The 18,711-nt window shown below is 41.4% G+C and overlaps 1 protein-coding gene across 3 annotated transcripts in view; it reads left to right on the top strand.

The window, feature by feature from the left end:
- cacna2d2a (calcium channel, voltage-dependent, alpha 2/delta subunit 2a) overlaps positions 1–18,711 on the top strand; it is a 205,016-nt gene that overhangs the window by 59,067 nt on the left and 127,238 nt on the right. The gene's annotated exons all lie outside the window — the stretch shown is intronic.

Genomic DNA, 18,711 nt, shown 5'->3' with positions numbered 1-18,711 from the left:
TCCTACTGTTAACTTATAAAGCTCTAAATGGTCAAGCTCCGTCATATCTTAGAGAGCTCATAGTGCCATATTATCCCACCAGAACACTGCGCTCTGAGAACGCAGGGTTACTCGTGGTCCCTAAAGTCTCCAAAAGCAGATCAGGAGCCAGAGCCTTCAGCTATCAGGCTCCTCTCCTGTGGAATCATCTTCCTGTTACGGTCCGGGAGGCAGACACCGTCTCCACATTTAAGACTAGACTTAAGACTTTCCTCTTTGATAAAGCTTATAGTTAGGGCTGGCTCAGGCTTGCCCTGTACCAGCCCCTAGTTAGGCTGACTTAGGCCTAGTCTGCCGGAGGACCCCCTATAATACACCGGGCTCCCTCTCTCTCCCTCTCTCTCTCTCTCTCTCTCTCTCTCTCTCTCTCTCTCTCTCATCCTATTACTGCATCTTGCTAACTCGGCCATTCTGGATGTCACTAACTCGGCTTCTTCTCCGGAGCCTTTGTGCTCCACTGTCTCTCAGAATAACTCATACCGCAGCGGTGCCTGGACAGTGTGACGTGTGTGGTTGTGCTGCTGCCGTGGTCCTGCCAGATGCCTCCTGCTGCTGCTGCCATCATTAGTCATTAGTCATACTTCTACTGTTATTATACACATATGACTATTGTCACACAAGTATACTGTCTGATACTAATACATACTTTCAACATATTGTACCACAGTAGCCAGAACTATAACTATAATATTATTACTTTCATTAATGTTGTTGTAAGCTACTGTCATTACCTGCATCTCTCTCTCTCTCTCTCTCTCTCTCTCTCTCTGTCTCATTGTGTCATATGGATTACTGTTAATTTATTATGCTGATCTGTTCTGTACGACATCTATTGCACGTCTGTCCGTCCTGGAAGAGGGATCCCTCCTCAGTTGCTCTTCCTGAGGTTTCTACCGTTTTTTTTTTCCCCGTTAAAGGGGTTTTTTTTGGGGAGTTTTTCCTTATCCGCTGTGAGGGTCTTAAGGACAGAGGGATGTCGTATGCTGTAAAGCCCTGTGAGGCAAATTGTGATTTGTGATATTGGGCTTTATAAATAAAATTGAATTGAATTGAATTGAATTGAACATGGCCAAACGCAGTTATGACACTTAATATATTAAACTGTGTGGACCTTGAACTAATGACTAAGGAAAAAATCGAGCAGCTAGCTGGAAAGATGTTACCAGGCGACTGAAAGTCTCTGCTAAGGTAATCGACCATCTCTAATAACAAGCTAGGCTACTTGCTACTGGCTAATTTGTATGTCATTTCTAGTAAATGTGATAATATAAATTGTGTGTTTTCTGTTTGAAAAGATGAAATGTTGGAATATAGCAAGTACTCACCCATCTTTTCGGTGGTAACGTCTCCATTATCATCTCAAGCGCACAGCTGATATTGACGTGGTTTGTTTACATGTTGTTACACAAGTGCAGACGTAATGGATTTGGTGTTTGCGAAGAGCCCTGATGTCATGCAATGCAACGAGATAGTTGGACGTTCAGGAGCAGCTGCTGAGTGAAGAGCGACACCTAGTGGTATAATTTGATAGACAGGTGTGGTGCAGTGTTTGGCTTAATATTAAACTGGTTTAAATTTTTTTACACCAGCCCACTCTACTGGTTTTATCAGTGTATGCTCAGTACGTGCAAGGTATGATTCAAATTTCATCCACATGGCACCTAATTTGTGGCCGAAAAACTGTCCACTTTCTCTCCCTCTGTTTCTGCCCAGATATGGTCACTCAAGGTGAAAACATTGACCATTTTTAACACAGTTGAAGCCTTATAAAGGGGCAGAAGTGTATATCTTTTAAGAGCATGAGGTCATGCGGGATGGGGCACATTCGTGCAAAGTAGTAGAAGCCTCTCAAAGGCACGGTTAATTCTACAGCTTGGATCCTAAAAGGAAAGAAGGCGTTATTGTACGTCTCCTGTGGTCATGTGTAGGATTGGATTTAGACAGGCTCTGACCCTCTACCCCTGTTTTTTGAAAGACGGAGAGGCAGTACATACCCCTGCCTTCACCCTCTCCACCTCCCTCAACACACACACACACCACCCTAACCTCCACGGGCCACACTGTCACCTCACATCCTGTCTGGGAGATTCACTCAGGAGGGAGGAAATGAGGTGAAAAAAGGGAAGGGCTGGAATGAGAATGTCTCCCTGGGGCGTGGAAAAATCAAGAAAATGATGTTCAGAAATTCATAGATTTAAAAATGAGCAGCAAGCGGGAGGGTAGGAGAGAGGGAGCGGATGGGTAGTTGGAGGGAGAGAAAGAGTTCGGGGGGAAAAAATCAAAAGAAGAAAGCAGAGAGGAGAGGAAAAGAGAGTCGGATGATAAAATTGCAAAAGGGAGCGAGCAATGCAACAGAATCTGGTGTCATTATGTCATTACAGAATACAAACCTTAAGAAAAAATAAGCAACAAGTTAATATGTTTCATTTAGGCAGGGTAGGATTAATTTTTCCCCCCACTAAAACTAAAAATTCAGGACTGTAGGTGAATAAATTCATGTGGACTTATTATTCATACTGGGAGAAAAGTGAAAGCCATGTCTTAATGCAGTCTGTAGATAAGAAGGTCTCAAACTCCGCTCAGCATAGTATTGACAGTGTTTTATATTCCAGCCTGTTTCTACCCCCTGTAATGGTTATTTAGTCCCAAATATTCCCCGCCACACATTATTTAAAAAAAGAGTGTGTGTGTGTGTGCACGCAGTTGTGTGTACGCATGCAAGAAGAAATTATTCTTCTGCAACCTATTTAAATACTGCTTGGGGTGATTTTGTTGTAATTCATGTTTATATTACTAATGAGAAAATACACATTGACTCTAAATACTCAGTTACTGATATAAAGTGGGGAGGGAAGCATTTCTTAGCGCCCTGGATTTAGTTGCTTTAGCCTTAATTCCTAAATTAGCAGCACATTTTAATCATTTAAATGCTCTGCTTCTTTGGAGAGAAGTGAGGAAAAAAATCCAGAAGGTTTATTTGTTTACCTGCCTGGGCTGACACTATGGCAGGGGTTATTACTGCAATGAACAAGATACAGTTTATGCCGTGCAAAAGTCAGCTTAATTAACACACAGTCTTTTTGTGTCCTACATTTCAGCTAGAATATCCACATTTGGCAGAACTAACACAGAGATGGATACTCACTTTCATCTAACCATTATCAAAATAGGTATCTAAATGTCTTTAAAGTATAATTCAAAGTGCGGTGTACTAAATGTTTTCCCCAAACAAAAAATAGAATCCGCATAAGCTGACTTACTTTTTTGTCAAAAGCCTCCATGTTTATTCGTTTCCTTCCCTTGTCTTAATCTCCTCCACTCCATGTCCCTGTCTGCTCTCTCTTTCTTGCCTCTGGCTCCAGCCGTCTTCTCAAACAATGATCTGATTCTCAGGTTGGTGCCAAAATTAAAATGTAACACAAACCCCGGTAGGCTGACAGGCTTCCATGTTGCTGCTGGACGCTTTATATAAATCTCTTTGTTTGCCGAGGCAGGTTGAAATATGATTCAGGGGAGTTTCCTCTGATGTTTAAAATTTTAGCTTATTTCAGTGGCCCTGTGAGTCGCAGCTGACACCTGGACCCATTTTGTTATTTGAGGATAGATGAGCTGACTTTGCAGCCAAGCAGTTTTTGAATTTAGTGAGTTACTGTACGTTCCCAAGTTTTCTGTGTTGATGTTTGCTATGCTGTGCAGGTTCCATTATACACAGCTTTTGTTTGAGACACGTTTGAGCAGGAAATTAAATGATTGTCAAGTCATATCCTTGAGAAACTTTTCTTTGAGAGGACTTTTTTTTACTGAGCCATCATTTTCAGATAATATCCTGATGGTATCCAAGAAGTTTCCTGAAGTTAGCCTACGCTGTGAATTACTTAAAACAGGGAAATTACATTCTATAAAAACTATTCCAATTTATAGCTAGCATAATCTACGTAGTCTTTTAGTCAGTCTGTAACAGGTCAGCTGAACATGTGAACTTGGCAAGGTGAAATTTATCTATAAGCAAGGATACAATTCAACATGTTTTAAAATTCTATATGGGCCCCATTCCTGTTGGAATCTTTTGCAGTGTATTGCTGTGTCAAAAATTCCACACCAACATGCTCTTTTTTTTAGGCTAAAACAGTATGTAGAGTTTTTAGTATGTCCGAAACCTTAGTATAGAGAAGAATAGTACGTGAATTGCATATTATTTCCGGTGAAATATTACAATATGCAAATACTGGATACTATACCAGCATGAAATGCAAGACTTCACTTTGCTAGGAATAACATAGTTTCAAAATTATTTTTAAATTATCAGTAGCGCTGGGGCGTTGGTGGCTTAGTGGATAGTGCCGGCGCCCCATGTAGAGGTGATGCCTCACTGCAGTGGTCGCGAGTTCGACTCTGGCTTGCAACCTTTTGCTGTATGTCGTCCCCCCACTCTCTCTCTCTCCCCACTTCACAATCTTCACTCTGTCCTGTCCATTAAAGGCAAAAAAGCCCAAAAAATAATCTTTGAAAAATAAAAAATTATCAGTAGCGTTGATGTTGGAACAGGTTACGATAGGTAAGTGTTTCCAACCAGGAAGTGACGTGGTTATTACAGCTCAGTGCGTTGGAAAAGGTACACACTACTATTAATTTACACAGTTGAAGTACAGTACAGGCCAAAAGTTTGGACACACCTTCTCATTCAATGCGTTTTCTTTATTTTCATGACTATTTACATTGTAGATTCTCACTGAAGGCATCAAAACTATGAATGAACACATGTGGAGTTATGTACTTAACAAAAAAAGGTGAAATAACTGAAAACATGTTTTATATTCTAGTTTCTTCAAAATAGCCACCCTTTGCTCTGATTACTGCTTTGCACACTCTTGGCATTCTCTCCATGAGCTTCAAGAGGTAGTCACCTGAAATGGTTTTCCAACAGTCTTGAAGGAGTTCCCAGAGGTGTTTAGCACTTGCTGGCCCCTTTGCCTTCACTCTGCGGTCCAGCTCACCCCAAACCATCTCGATTTGGTTCAGGTCCGGTGACTGTGGAGGCCAGGTCATCTGCCGCAGCACTCCATCACTCTCCTTCTTGGTCAAATAGCCCTTACACAGCCTGGAGGTGTGTTTGGGGTCACTGTCCTGTTGAAAAATAAATGATCGTCCAACTAAACGCAAACCGGATGGGATGGCATGTCGCTGCAGGATGCTGTGGTAGCCATGCTGGTTCAGTGTGCCTTCAATTTTGAATAAATCCCCAACAGTGTCACCAGCAAAACACCCCCACACCATCACACCTCCTCCTCCATGCTTCACAGTGGGAACCAGGCATGTGGAATCCATCCGTTCACCTTTTCTGCGTCTCACAAAGACACGGCGGTTGGAACCAAAGATCTCAAATTTGGACTCATCAGACCAAAGCACAGATTTCCACTGGTCTAATGTCCATTCCTTGTGTTTCTTGGCCTAAACAAATCTCTTCTGCTTGTTGCCTCTCCTTAGCAGTGGTTTCCTAGCAGCTATTTGACCATGAAGGCCTGATTGGCGCAGTCTCCTCTTAACAGTTGTTCTAGAGATGGGTCTGCTGCTAGAACTCTGTGTGGCATTCATATGGTCTCTGATCTGAGCTGCTGTTAACTTGCGATTTCTGAGGCTGGTGACTCGGATGAACTTATCCTCAGAAGCAGAGGTGACTCTTGGTCTTCCTTTCCTGGGTCGGTCCTCATGTGTGCCAGTTTCGTTGTAGCGCTTGATGGTTTTTGCGACTCCACTTGGGGACACATTTAAAGTTTTTGCAATTTTCCAGACTGACTGACCTTCATTTCTTAAAGTAATGATGGCCACTCGTTTTTCTTTAGTTAGCTGATTGGTTCTTGCCATAATATGAATTTTAACAGTTGTCCAATAGGGCTGTCGGCTGTGTATTAACCTGACTTCTGCACAACACAACTGATGGTCCCAACCCCATTGATAAAGCAAGAAATTCCACTAATTAACCCTGATAAGGCACACCTGTGAAGTGGAAACCATTTCAGGTGACTACCTCTTGAAGCTCATGGAGAGAATGCCAAGAGTGTGCAAAGCAGTAATCAGAGCAAAGGGTGGCTATTTTGAAGAAACTAGAATATAAAACATGTTTTCAGTTATTTCACCTTTTTTTGTTAAGTACATAACTCCACATGTGTTCATTCATAGTTTTGATGCCTTCAGTGAGAATCTACAATGTAAATAGTCATGAAAATAAAGAAAACGCATTGAATGAGAAGGTGTGTCCAAACTTTTGGCCTGTACTGTATGTTGAATGATAGTAGACATATTGCGTACAGTATGTAGTGCATAGTATGGGATTTCAGACGTAGAATATGTGATTGACATCAGCTGACAGGAAGTAAACATGGAGCTGTTGCCTAGCAATGCAATTCCAGTGAAACGATCTATATTGAGATTAAAGTTTAATTGATATTTACTAATTATGAAATGCAATTTTTTTCAAGTAAACTACTTAGGAAATTGCTCACCTGTAAAATAAAGCATTTTAAACTTAATACAGGGGTGGCACGGAGGTGCAGTGGTTAGCATTGTGGTTAGTATCGTCTCCTCACAGCAACAGGGCAACTGGTTTCGAACTCAGGTTGGGAGGCTCAAACTCTGGGGTTGGGGAAGTTTGCATGTGTCAGTGTGGGTTTTCTCTGGGTACTCCAGCTTCCTCCCACAGTCCAAAGACATGCAGGTTAACTGGTGACTAGATTGTCCGTAGGTGTGAATGTGAGTGTGAATGGTTGTCTGTCTCTATGTGTCAGCCCTGTGATAGTCTGGCAACCTGTCCAGGGTGTACCCCGCCTCTCGCCTAATGTCAGCTGGGATAGGCTCCAGCCCCCCCGCGTCCCCTAATAGGATAAGCAGCTATGGAAAATGAATGATACAATATCCATCTATGAATAACTGTCTACTGTACAAGACCCTGACTAATCCTTGCAAACATAGTCAGGTATCATACCGTCTAACCACTGTATGAAATAATGTAATGATTCACACACTGAGATATACTGTATATGTGTCCTAGCTTGATTATCTAAGATCATTAGTTGATAGGTTACATATACTGAACAGGTAGCATTAGTTCTGTACGTGTTTGTGTACGTGTGCACATCACATGCACCAGCCTGTATGTGCCTCTTTGTACTGTCACTGTGTCTTCCTTTGTGTATGTGTTATCAGAGGAACAGGCTCACACCTGAGCGATGATACAAGAGTGTCTGTCTGACAGGCCTTTTAACCCAGAGCAGCCAGAGAGAACACAGCCCTCCATGTAACCTGTCATGTGTATAAAGCCAAACAGGTGCGATAGACCTCCCAGACTGATCTGAGCCCTCATCCCTTCCTGTGCTCCTCTTTGTGATGCTCCATATGATCGCCACAGAGGCCTGAGATCAGTTGGGCACCGCAGAACCATCTGAGGCGGCACAGCATCCTGTACACTGTCAGTCAAAACCAGGCAGACTCGAGCTGTCAGTCAGGCCGCTGCTGGGATTTTCCCGACTCGGGGAGGGAAGATGAGGCCAGGAGCTGCAGACAGAGATCATGTTACATTCCCATCAGCAGCCGCACAGCAAAACTACCATTGTCAGAGCTCTTAAGTTATAATTTCACAGAGGGAACTGGTGGAATAGAGAGGGGACTAAGGTTGGTCTAATCCAATTACACAGATCTCAATACTGTTCCAATACCACTTAAAGGCTGAAGGATGGCTGCCTCTGGGCTGCTCGCTGCTTGATGGATACACACCCAGCGCACTCATGGGTTGCTTATTGAGATGGTTTCAGGGTCAAACCATGGAGATGAGGAAGGAAGGTGAAGGGATGAGGCCTGGTTAAATATTCTCACAGCATTACAGCCAAGGAAATGTACTGACAAGCACCACAAGTATGAGAGGAAAACCTTAGCAGCAGGTGTACAATACTGTTAGGACTGAGGCCTTTTAGTCAAACAAGTGTGCATGTTGAGATCTGTGGTTCACTCCAGCATTATGGAAATGAAAGATTGAGCCATATAAATAGATATGATTCACTCTGAGGTTTGTGTGCAGCTCAGCGACAGCACACGTGCAGCAAATACCTTTGGACTGGTGGTGAAACTGATGTGTTGTGTAGCTGCACCTGGGGTGTTCACACCTGAGGAGTATTTGTACCGAGTCCAGCAGCTTCCCTGATGTTTTAAGATAAGTCATAGCATCCAAACGCTTATGAAACAATATCGACAATATAGCAAATACATGTATATAACTTAATATCAGTCTATTTTTATTTATCTGCATGTATGTATGTCTGTCTGTCTGTCTGTCTGTCTGTCCCGTTGTCTGTTGGTCCATTGCTTTATTAACAATACAGCAAAGACATACAGTAAGCAGTGAGATCCTTTACATTATGTCTCCTTACTTCAACCTACGGCAGGGTGATATGGAGAAAAAAATTAAATATATCAATATTTTTGACCAAATACCTTGATATCACCACGATATTATAGGGTTGAGTATTGCTTTCACAAATTATTTTCACCAGCATGAGTCAAACTGTGTGGTGCGCCCACAGGGACATGACAGGTGGGCGCCCTGAGGGGAAATGTGATGTGAACTAATGTTTTGATGTTGGAATCTTTTTCATGGCAGAAAAGGAAATATATATTAGACAGATAGTCTGTAGGTACAGAAAGGACTGATGGAACTTTCACTTCAGGTATTTGCAAATACAGTAAAATGAACAAACGTTGCAGAACACACACAGAGAGACTCTCGTCATCTCTCAGTCAGAGCAGGGGAGAAATTATTGGTACAGTTGTAGTAGCAGCAGCATTGGTCAATGTACAATGTAATTGTCAGTTTGTCCACGAATACTTGCTGCAAGACCCAAGTAGTGAGCATTTTTATAGAAATAACTCAATCGTAAGTTAATACAATATCATCTTATAATCCTATAGACCAGAATTAGTTGAAAACAAAAACAGATGTGCAGCAAGTCCAGATACATTGCAATGGGAACATAACATTTTTTGATAAATAATCATAGTAATGTGGACAAAATGACAATCACAAAAGTGTGTAAAGATAAATAGAACAGCTAAAACAGTCTGGAACTTTCAGAAAATCATTTCACTTTACTTTAATGTAGCCTTTAAAACCAGGCGAAGACAACACTTACAATATTACAGTATCCAAAATCTAAGATGTCTACTAACACCTCTAAAGACAGAGCCAGGCTAGCTGTTTCCCCGTTTCCGGTCTTTATGCTAAGATAAGCTGCTGGCTGTAGCTTCATATTAAATATTAAATACAGATGAGAGTGTCATTGATCATCTCATCTTACTCTGGTAGAGAAAGTGAAAAAACACATTCCTCAAAATGCTGATCTATTCCTAATCTCAAGGTCAAGGTCAAGATCTCCATTGTTTTAGGAGCTTTCAACCACTTCTCACTTCCTTCCTCAGCAGCTGGAGTTTGCTTGGTTGTCATGGAGATGCCTAACTAACTTGACTAGTAAGTGGATCTTTAGTTAAGTTTGGTCAGATTTGTAAAATTAAAAAATATTTTTGGGATTTTCACTGATTCAGAACTTCAAGTAAAAATAGTATGTTATGTGAAAATAGTTCACTTTCCAAAGTAAAATGAGCTTTGTCTGTAGTTACAGTAAACCAACATGGGTTAAAGCAGTAAGAGATTTTGAAAACTCACAAGTAGGACATGAACTCACAGGCCAGTTTTATTGCAGAGGAACATAAAGCAAATCAGATAAAATGGTGGACAGTGGGCAGGTTCTCTTTCAGCAATGACGGAGATGTTCTGTGACTTTTGCAGTCACGCTGATAGTGATTGTGAGAGATTGCAGGAGAGCTCGGACCGGACACTGTGCAGGGACAGCAAAAGTATGCTTGACAGAATTAATCAATCAGACTGCGTGGGCCCTCCGTCTCCTCCTGACCGTGGAAACCAAGACGACGCAGCCGGGTCAGGGATGGGGAGGGACGGGCCACTCCGAGTCATCTGTCATCACATTACATCCATTAATAATTCACCGAGACACAGACTGTCGCGCGTGGCACGCACAGCCAACATACATGCTGAGTGGAGTGTGAGCATGCACATGTCGGCCAAGGTGTGAACATTTGGATCTACTCACTTGTGAATTTAGCAACTTGTTCACACTAAGCTCACCTGCGGCATAGTGACATTTGTGCAGTGCTCAGAGACGACATCTGAAATACCTGTCTTGTTTCTCCTAAAGAATCGGAGGGAATTAAAGGTGACATTGAACACTTATCAAACTGCAAAATGCTAGCAGCAGGCTGTCGGTCGTGCGCTTTCTTTGCTTCCTTATAACCTTGTTTTCAAGTCAGTTGTTTTTGAAACTCAGCAGCCATCAATTTATACTTCTTTTGATACTTTTGATTTCTGAAAGACAACTCCAGAGCTGAACCACATTTATGAGTTGTCAAAAACCTCCTCATAACTCACAAAAGTCACTGAATACTCAACCCTGGTGAACACTGGAAAATTGACTGTGTAGTGTGAAGCAACTTCCTTTTTGATTTCACTTATTGTTTCCACCAGGGAAAAGAGACTTTGAAGAAGTCGGGTGAAAACACACACTCAGTTGAAGAGGTGCTAGCTTGCAAATAATCTATCAAGACAAAAAGGAGGTGAAGCTGCCCACACTCTTCTTGCTCCGTTGCATACTTATTAGGATAAAGACTAATGTTTCGACAAAACTGTCTCCGTCACAGAACTGTAGTTTTGATCATTTAGCAGTTTGAGAATTAATGAAAAGGCAGCACCTGTGTTCGTTTTAATCACAAGTCATATTTTGTACAGTTGTTTGTTTGTTTTGGCAGGCCAAAAAAAACCCAACAAGAAATCAACCTTTTTAATTATAGTTACTGCAGTAACTGGCAGTGTAACCACCTCCTTGAAGTGTGTGGTTGATGACTTGAGTCGTCATCCCAGCGAGATCTTAGACGCCTCAGTGACTGGCTTTAATTGAACAGGCATCCGGCACAAATAACCAATTTATAACAGCTAAAATTAGCCCTCAGTCTTTTAAAGGGCCACCAGCCCTAAAAATGAGGCTCCCACTATCACGCCAGTGTGAAGCTGTTGTGAGTAGTGAGAGCTGTCACTCGGATCTGGATTGGTCCTCAGTGGTAGAGTGTACTACAGCTGGAGGATTAGTAAAGTGAAGCCCTCATTTGTCTAACGTGGGTCTGGTTACTGATTTTAATACGGCCACTAGTGATTCTTTTCAGACAGTTAGCCAGTGCTGTGCTGTGTTACATGTTGCCTGCTGTGCTGTGTAAATTGCTAAATACTGTATACAATCCCTTAAAGGAGATCTTTAAAAACACTGCCAGGCTTTCTAAATCACTTGAAACACTTGGATTCGAAGTTTCTGTCATTCCCAACAGCAGCAGCACGACAGCAGCTGGTGTGCCCACAATGAATTACACCACCGGCAGCAAGTGATTATATCCCTCCTGTTGGCGTGACGCGATGACAAATGGAGGAGTTGTCTCTCACTTTCAGAGGGAGCGAGATCTCCCTGCAGCCTCGCTCCCCTCACACCTCATTCTGAGGTGACGTTTAAGGCAGTTTTTTATTCGAGAATATATGGAAGTGTGTGTGCTATGATCATAATTACCATCACTGTAAAAAGTAGACTCCATAGAAGTTGATTTTATACAAGGTATGTGTGTATCCTTCCTGTCTGTATTATTTACTGCCATGATAATTAGCACTTAAAGGGGAACACCACCTAAATTAATAATTCCAGTATGTTATTTCAGTAGTCTAGGAAAGTATTTGTGAACATGAGTTACTCTCTCTCAAAGTAAGAAACCATAGAGGAAAGTCTCAAACTTGTGATGTCATCAAGTATAAAGTCTGGAGCAGCTCTTTAGACAATTAGCAGAGGCCTGGTTTTGGGGACCCACAGAATGTTTGTTTTCTTTTCTTTTTTTATATCCACATAAACTTTATTCCATTGTAGTGTTCTCAGTGTTAAAACAGAAAATGTACCCATTAGAGGTTGACCAGTATTGGACTTTTGAAGTGTAATGTAATAACGATAGTTTAGAACAGGAAAAAAAAAAAAAAGATGGCCGATTAGCCGCCACACCTACACCCCCATCCTCCTCTTGCAAAAAAAAAATTTAAAAAATTTGACAGTGTCGGAAATGACTTAAACATCTAAGTCAAAGTAATAATTAAATAAAAATATAAATAAAGGACAAGGACATTACCTTGACTTTGTGTATGGAGCCTCAATGCAAAATGATGTGAAATGGACAGTACTTGTGTTACTTGTATTTGAAATACACATACACATATTTCAATTATTTTTGAGTAATTATTATTGATCAAATATAATTTGAAACTACTTCAACATCAATTATGTGTTATCAAAATACTCAAAATACTTTGTCATTAAATCATAAAACATAAAAAAATGGCAAAGTCAAAACCGAGTATATAACTGGACTGTGTATGAAACACTAGAGGGCTTTTATTTTGAAATTAGGGCTTTTAGTTTGTATGTGTTTTGATGAATGTCCCCATGTGACAGGTGGGCTATTTGCGGCAAGTTCCACTGATAAGGATAGTTTATAAAATGTCCTATCGACACCAATAAATTGGCCAAACCAGTAAATCAGTCGACCTCTTATCTATAACATCTTTTCCGACTCATTGTCTAAGGAGCAGTACATAACTTTTTACTTACTGACGTCACAAATTTGAGTTTTAGCACTCTAACCTTTGGATTTTGGAGATAATTGCCCATGTTTATTAATGTTGTTTGACTGTGTTAGACCGTAGGAATAACATGTATGAATTTTGAAAATCGGCGTAATTCCCCTTTAATTTTCAGTGAAGTCTGCATTGACACAAACATATCTTTGTCTAATATCTTTACACCCTCACTATTTATTTTCCTCCTTTAGCCCACCATCCCTCTGATGTCAGTCAGTTAAAGTCCAACCCTGGCCTCATCATAGCATTAAAACTTGATCCACACACTTACTATTAACCTCCCTGAGGCACTGCAAGCCACTCAGTAACAGCGAGCACCCCTCGATATGGCTTGTGTTCATTTAGGGAGCTTAATGAATTACAAGGGCTTCATAATGAGTGTGTCTGAGCACTGTTGTGGGGAGGTCAGATGGTTTGAATAACTAATGAACCCAATCAGCAGTCAGAACTTTGACATGCGTGGAACATTTTGTATATGCTGTTGTAGAAGACATAGCTACATATTACAAGCCCAGCCCTCCCACCACTGCTGCCACCACCACCACCACCACCGTGAGACTCTAACAAAGTAATTTGGTTTTCCATTTCCTGTAGGCCTTTGGAGAGGCAGTTATAACTCTCAGGTCCCATCAGGGAAGTACAGGGGAAGTAGGCCGAGCTCTACTTGGGTAAAAATAGCAGAGAAAACTTTACAACTTGCAGCATGCACTGATTGGCAAAAGCATATCAAATTTCTGTCGGTATAGTTCAGAGAGATTCCATCAGGTTCCTGAGGACATACACCATTTGTGGTATCTTTTACATATGCCTTTGGGGTCCCGTTCTTTTCCTTCAAACTGATGTTTTGAGGGATGTTGTGGCATTTCTTCCACAACTGCAAAAACCATTTAAACATTCATTCAGATGCAATATTGTATTGGAGGAAAATGTTTGATGTGTGAAATGTCTCTGCTGTGTTTTCAGTACACCTCATGATCATTGAAATGTAACAAACGTGACGTAAGGATCGTATTTACAATCAGAATTTAATATTATCGGTCTTAATCTGATGTTTTATTGTCTCCTTGAACAATAAAGCAATGTCTAAATCAGACTTCACCCACAGTGAGCTGAGACTACGTGAAAATGTCAGCATGAATTACAGTTCCAGTTTGACTTCCCACTGCCATCCAGTTCAACGAGGTATACTCATATAAGACAGTAGACTTAGCATCACAAGAGTCCATAGCTACATTAGGTGTTCTGTTGGGCTGTATTAGGCACAGTAATGTTTTGAGCTAACATGCTCACATTGACAATGCTGCTGTTTTAGCAGGTCTAATGTTCATTATGTTTACCACCTTAGTTTAGCACCTTAGTTTAGTTGACAGGCTGCTAACATTTGCTATGTGGCACCTATGTTGCAATCCATTGTAGCTGTAACTCAGAAAAAAACTACCTTCAACGCGGTCATTCAAGTCAAAAATTTGGACAACATCCATCTAGCTCGAGTTTGTGAAGATAAACACACCTGTCACGGCAACATGGCAGCGCACACAGTGAACCGAGCACAATGACCTTTTCATAATTTATTTTCATTTATTTAGGGGTTAGGGATGTCAGTTTTGGTTAATCTTGCTTGTTATAACCTGACACCCATTAACGATAACTGACAGGTTAATTTTTAAGAAAAAAAATATGTGAAATACAAGAGGCCTTTCTTTGTAGTCCGGCACTCCATTGACTCTCTGAGCTTTTGCACTGCATTTTAAAGCACTATCCAATCAGAGTTGGGGAAATTTTAATGTTTGTCTTGTAAATGTCGTGCCTTTTATTTTTAATTTCTGTTGGCTTTGCTGACAGACAGTCGGCTGGCTTCGTTAAAATGCGAAAATATAGCATCCACACTCGTCTCTGCTGGTTTTCTAATGTTAACCTTGGCCACTTTGCGCTGCACATCACTCGGGTCAAATGGAAGTTAGCTAGCAGTGCCAACAATAGTTAACAAAGCTAAAGGGGGTTTGCTGCTCAAAGTTGAGTCGCTAACTCTCCAAGGTAACCTGGGAGGCCAAATGTTTCCACAGCAGCACTGTTGGGCCAGCATTACAAGCAGTAATCGCCAATGAGCGGTGTCGCTAGCTATTATTAGCTCCCACCAGACTCTGGCCATGCATAGTGCAGTAAACTGAAGAGTAGAGAAATTAACCTATGGACTGCATGCATTACCGCATATTCTCTGTGGTTAACCAATTAACGGTTCATTGTTAACGTCTCTAATAGGGGTTTATGTTTGTGTTGTGAAACATTCTGTAACAACATTGTAGCTGCTAGTTGACAAGTGCTTGATAGACATCTTTATGAGCATGCAGCTCTCCATGTCCATCCACACAAAAGAAATGCACACAACAGTTTTATGCTATTGACTGTGGTGGTTCACACTATTTAACTCAGTAACCATTCGCACCATTTGAGCTGTTGTACGCTGTTTGAATGAGTGAAGATAAGGTCATCTGTAGATGCGAATGAAGGCAATGCACTGAGACGCATTCAGAGCGGAAGTCGGGAATACCAACTCGGAGCTATCGACTTCCGAATTGCAATACATATCAGCATAAACGCAACTTACAGCTGAGGCTCATGGGAGGGTAATTAGTTATGGTCAGCATTTGGTCATAAAACCATGCATTGGACAAATCAGTGTTGACAGTTGACCTGATGATGGTGCTAGATCACACTTTTAAGAGATCACCAAAGTGATTACAATTCATCCTGAGAGGAACATTAATGTCTGTACAATATGTCATAGTTATCCATCCAATAGTTGTCAAGACACTTGACATATTTCACGGGATAAATGAGCGTTGACCTGCTGGGGTCGCCAAAGTCAGCACGTTTCATCTTCTGGAGACCATGAATGACTGAATGTACCATGAATGTACAAAATTTCATGACAGTGTATCCAATAGTTGTTGAGATATTTTCAGCTTGATCTCACAGAAATATGTGATACGGCCACAGCCTTTTAACACTGCATTACATCGTAGTAACATGGAAGGTTTGGGTACCAGGTTAGATATTTCAGTCTAGCGGAAAGTGTTGCACTGACCAACCAATGGGCCTTCAAATAAATATTATCCCGAGGCTACGCAAACTTCTGTTTAACATTTATCTTCCTTTACCCAAGGACTAGAAGCATTAGTTGGTCTACTTTCTTACTGATATACACACTAATTGTGCATATGTACGCAGAGGTAGACACACTCCAACACATGGCTCCGTACATGCACACACACACGCGCTGAATCACGCGTCCCCTCCCATAATCTCTTCCCCAGTCCCCTGGTCCCTGTCATTCAGATCTATGAACTTCCATTAGCAACCATCTGTTACAACCTGCAGCAAAGCTATTACACTTCACACACACACACACACACTTGAATGGACGCACTCACCTCACTCAACGTATGGCCGACTAACTTCTTCAAAGCCTTAAGAGAATTTGCTGAAGCATCGCCTGTTTAACCTTCAGAGGTGAAGCCACCTGTAAACTCACAAACACCTGCGGATAGCGTCACTATGCTGCTGCCCACTACAGATGCGTCAGAAGGTCAGCAACCTTCATGCTCGCTCTCTCACACACACACACACACACACACACAACACATACACACTGACACAGACCGAGTGGAGGTCATTACAGACACACGCAGGAATAGGTCGCAGCATTGCGTTGTAAAAACAGATTGTCTCTAGATTATTCTATCTATAGTATTGGGTCATTCTATCACTCCCACTGATAAAAGGTCACAACATCCCACCCACTGTTTCTTGGCAGCATTTCACATTAGACAAAATGTCAGAACCTGATCTGCTTCGTGGCAGTAAGCTGCCTCCAGCACTTTTCTTCACATCGTCAATGCACACATTTATTTTAGCTCCGAGTGTACCATTTTCAGCTCCATTTGAATGCTCTGCTTTCCCTTTTTTCCTTCTCCTAAACAAATGTCAGTGTACAGCAGAAGATTTATATATATATTTTTTGCCGTGTTCCTGCCTCACACAAAGTCATTCATTTGAGTGACAATATGGGTTCCAGGCAGGAAGTGTGGGGGGGGGTTGATTCAGCATCTAATTATCCAACTTCTTCTTGAAAGGAAAAAATGCTTTCTGTGTTTAAGCAACTTGTTCACGTAGCAATAGCATCTGCTTCACTCCTTCATTTCCCCGTCAGCGAGAGACAAATGAATAGAAATGACTGCTTTGTGCTTTTATGCAGCCGTCTCTCCAAGCTGCATAAAACATATATTTCTAGTCTCCCATGTGCGATTTTGTATCTGCAGAGAGGGAAGAGAAACAGAGAGATGGAGACACTTGAATCAGGAATCGCTGTGCTAAAACGCAGACGCTTTTTTCTTTTCTTTTCTTTTTTTTCAATTGCTAGGCAGTGCTCTTGTCTGTTCGTTGTTTTCTTTCCTAGAGGGCACAATTGAAAAAGATCATTTTGATGAAAGGGGCTTTTCAAAAAACGCCTCAACAATCAAACAGAAAATATATGTTATACCGCTGTGTGGTGACAAAAATGAAATAAGCACTGCGCAAAAATAGAGCCTTGTTCGGATAACAAAGCAGCACGCCGCGGTCATCTGCTTTTCCTGGTGAGATCCTTTTTGTAGAATGGCACAATCATTTTTAAAAATAAAATAAAATATGTCATTATGGTTCACTGTTCTAAGCAGGTCAAATCCAGCCCACCTCCAATCCCCTAGCTCTCCACCCTATTAGATCCCTCCTCCTCCGCTGCCTCCTTTTCATCCTGGCGATTATCCGCTAGCTCTCTCTTATCAGCTGAGAGGCCATATAGCAAAATGATTCCCATGGCAGGAAGTCGATGTGCAAACTTTAGTGGCTACAGACCACAGAGATAGAGAGACCTCCCATTTTTAATTAATCCAGTATTAAACACTGCTGAATTGCCTTAGTGGTTCTTTGCATATTTTTTTTTTTTGTGGCATTGAAATTGCACAGTACTCGTGCACATTTTTTAAAGTTAATTTGGGTTCAACAATGGAAGCATTTATGACGTTTGTAGATGATAACACATTTCTTTGTAACATGATTGCGACTGGGAGGCCAGATGTTGCTTGTGGGCGAAGTCGCTGTTGGTGGTGAAGTAAATAATCCTTATCTGAATGTTGGCCTGATATCCATAGCCTGCCTCTGACCCTGGGAGGCTGTGCCTTAATTCCAGTATGATGGAGAGTCGGGTTCTGCTTGAGTGAGCCCCTTCTTCTCTTCCTTGTGAAATGGACAAGAGTAGAGAGGCAAATAAGGGGCTTGTGTCATGGAAAGGAGCTGTTAGTTGCTGACAGACCATTGATCAGAACAACAGGGGCTGTTTTCACAGTATGGTGCTCTTACATAACCACAAACACACTTGCATACACACACATCAAGTGATAAAATACATGTTAATCAAAAAACGAATGTCTCCTGTGCAGTATTTTGTGTTTTGGGCACAGAGGTTACATTTGTCAGGGTATTCTGTCTTTCCTGCAGAGCAAACAGAGATACAGACAAATCAGTTTAAGTGAGACTCAAGGCTTTTGAACACAACAGAGTCTCCTGCATCCTGAATGAAAGAACTTCATGCATTACATTTACATGCACATTAGGGCTGCAAATAACTGTTGTTTTCCTTATCGATAACCTGCCTGTTATTTTCTTGATTAATCGTCTTCTCAATAAAATGTCAGAAAAGAGGATAAAACACCCCGTATAATTTCCCAGAGGCCAAGGTAACATCTTCAAATTATATATTCTATCCAACCAACAATCTAACAATCCATCCAAGCATCAAATTCTCACATTTAATTGTTTGCTATGTATGTTATTTTATGCTCTGTGTGGTGACCTTGGAT

Source organism: Epinephelus lanceolatus, chromosome 1, assembly GCF_041903045.1.
Source record: "Epinephelus lanceolatus isolate andai-2023 chromosome 1, ASM4190304v1, whole genome shotgun sequence".
Taxonomy (NCBI): Eukaryota; Metazoa; Chordata; class Actinopteri; order Perciformes; family Serranidae; genus Epinephelus; species Epinephelus lanceolatus.
This window is presented reverse-complemented; position numbering and strand designations above follow the sequence as displayed.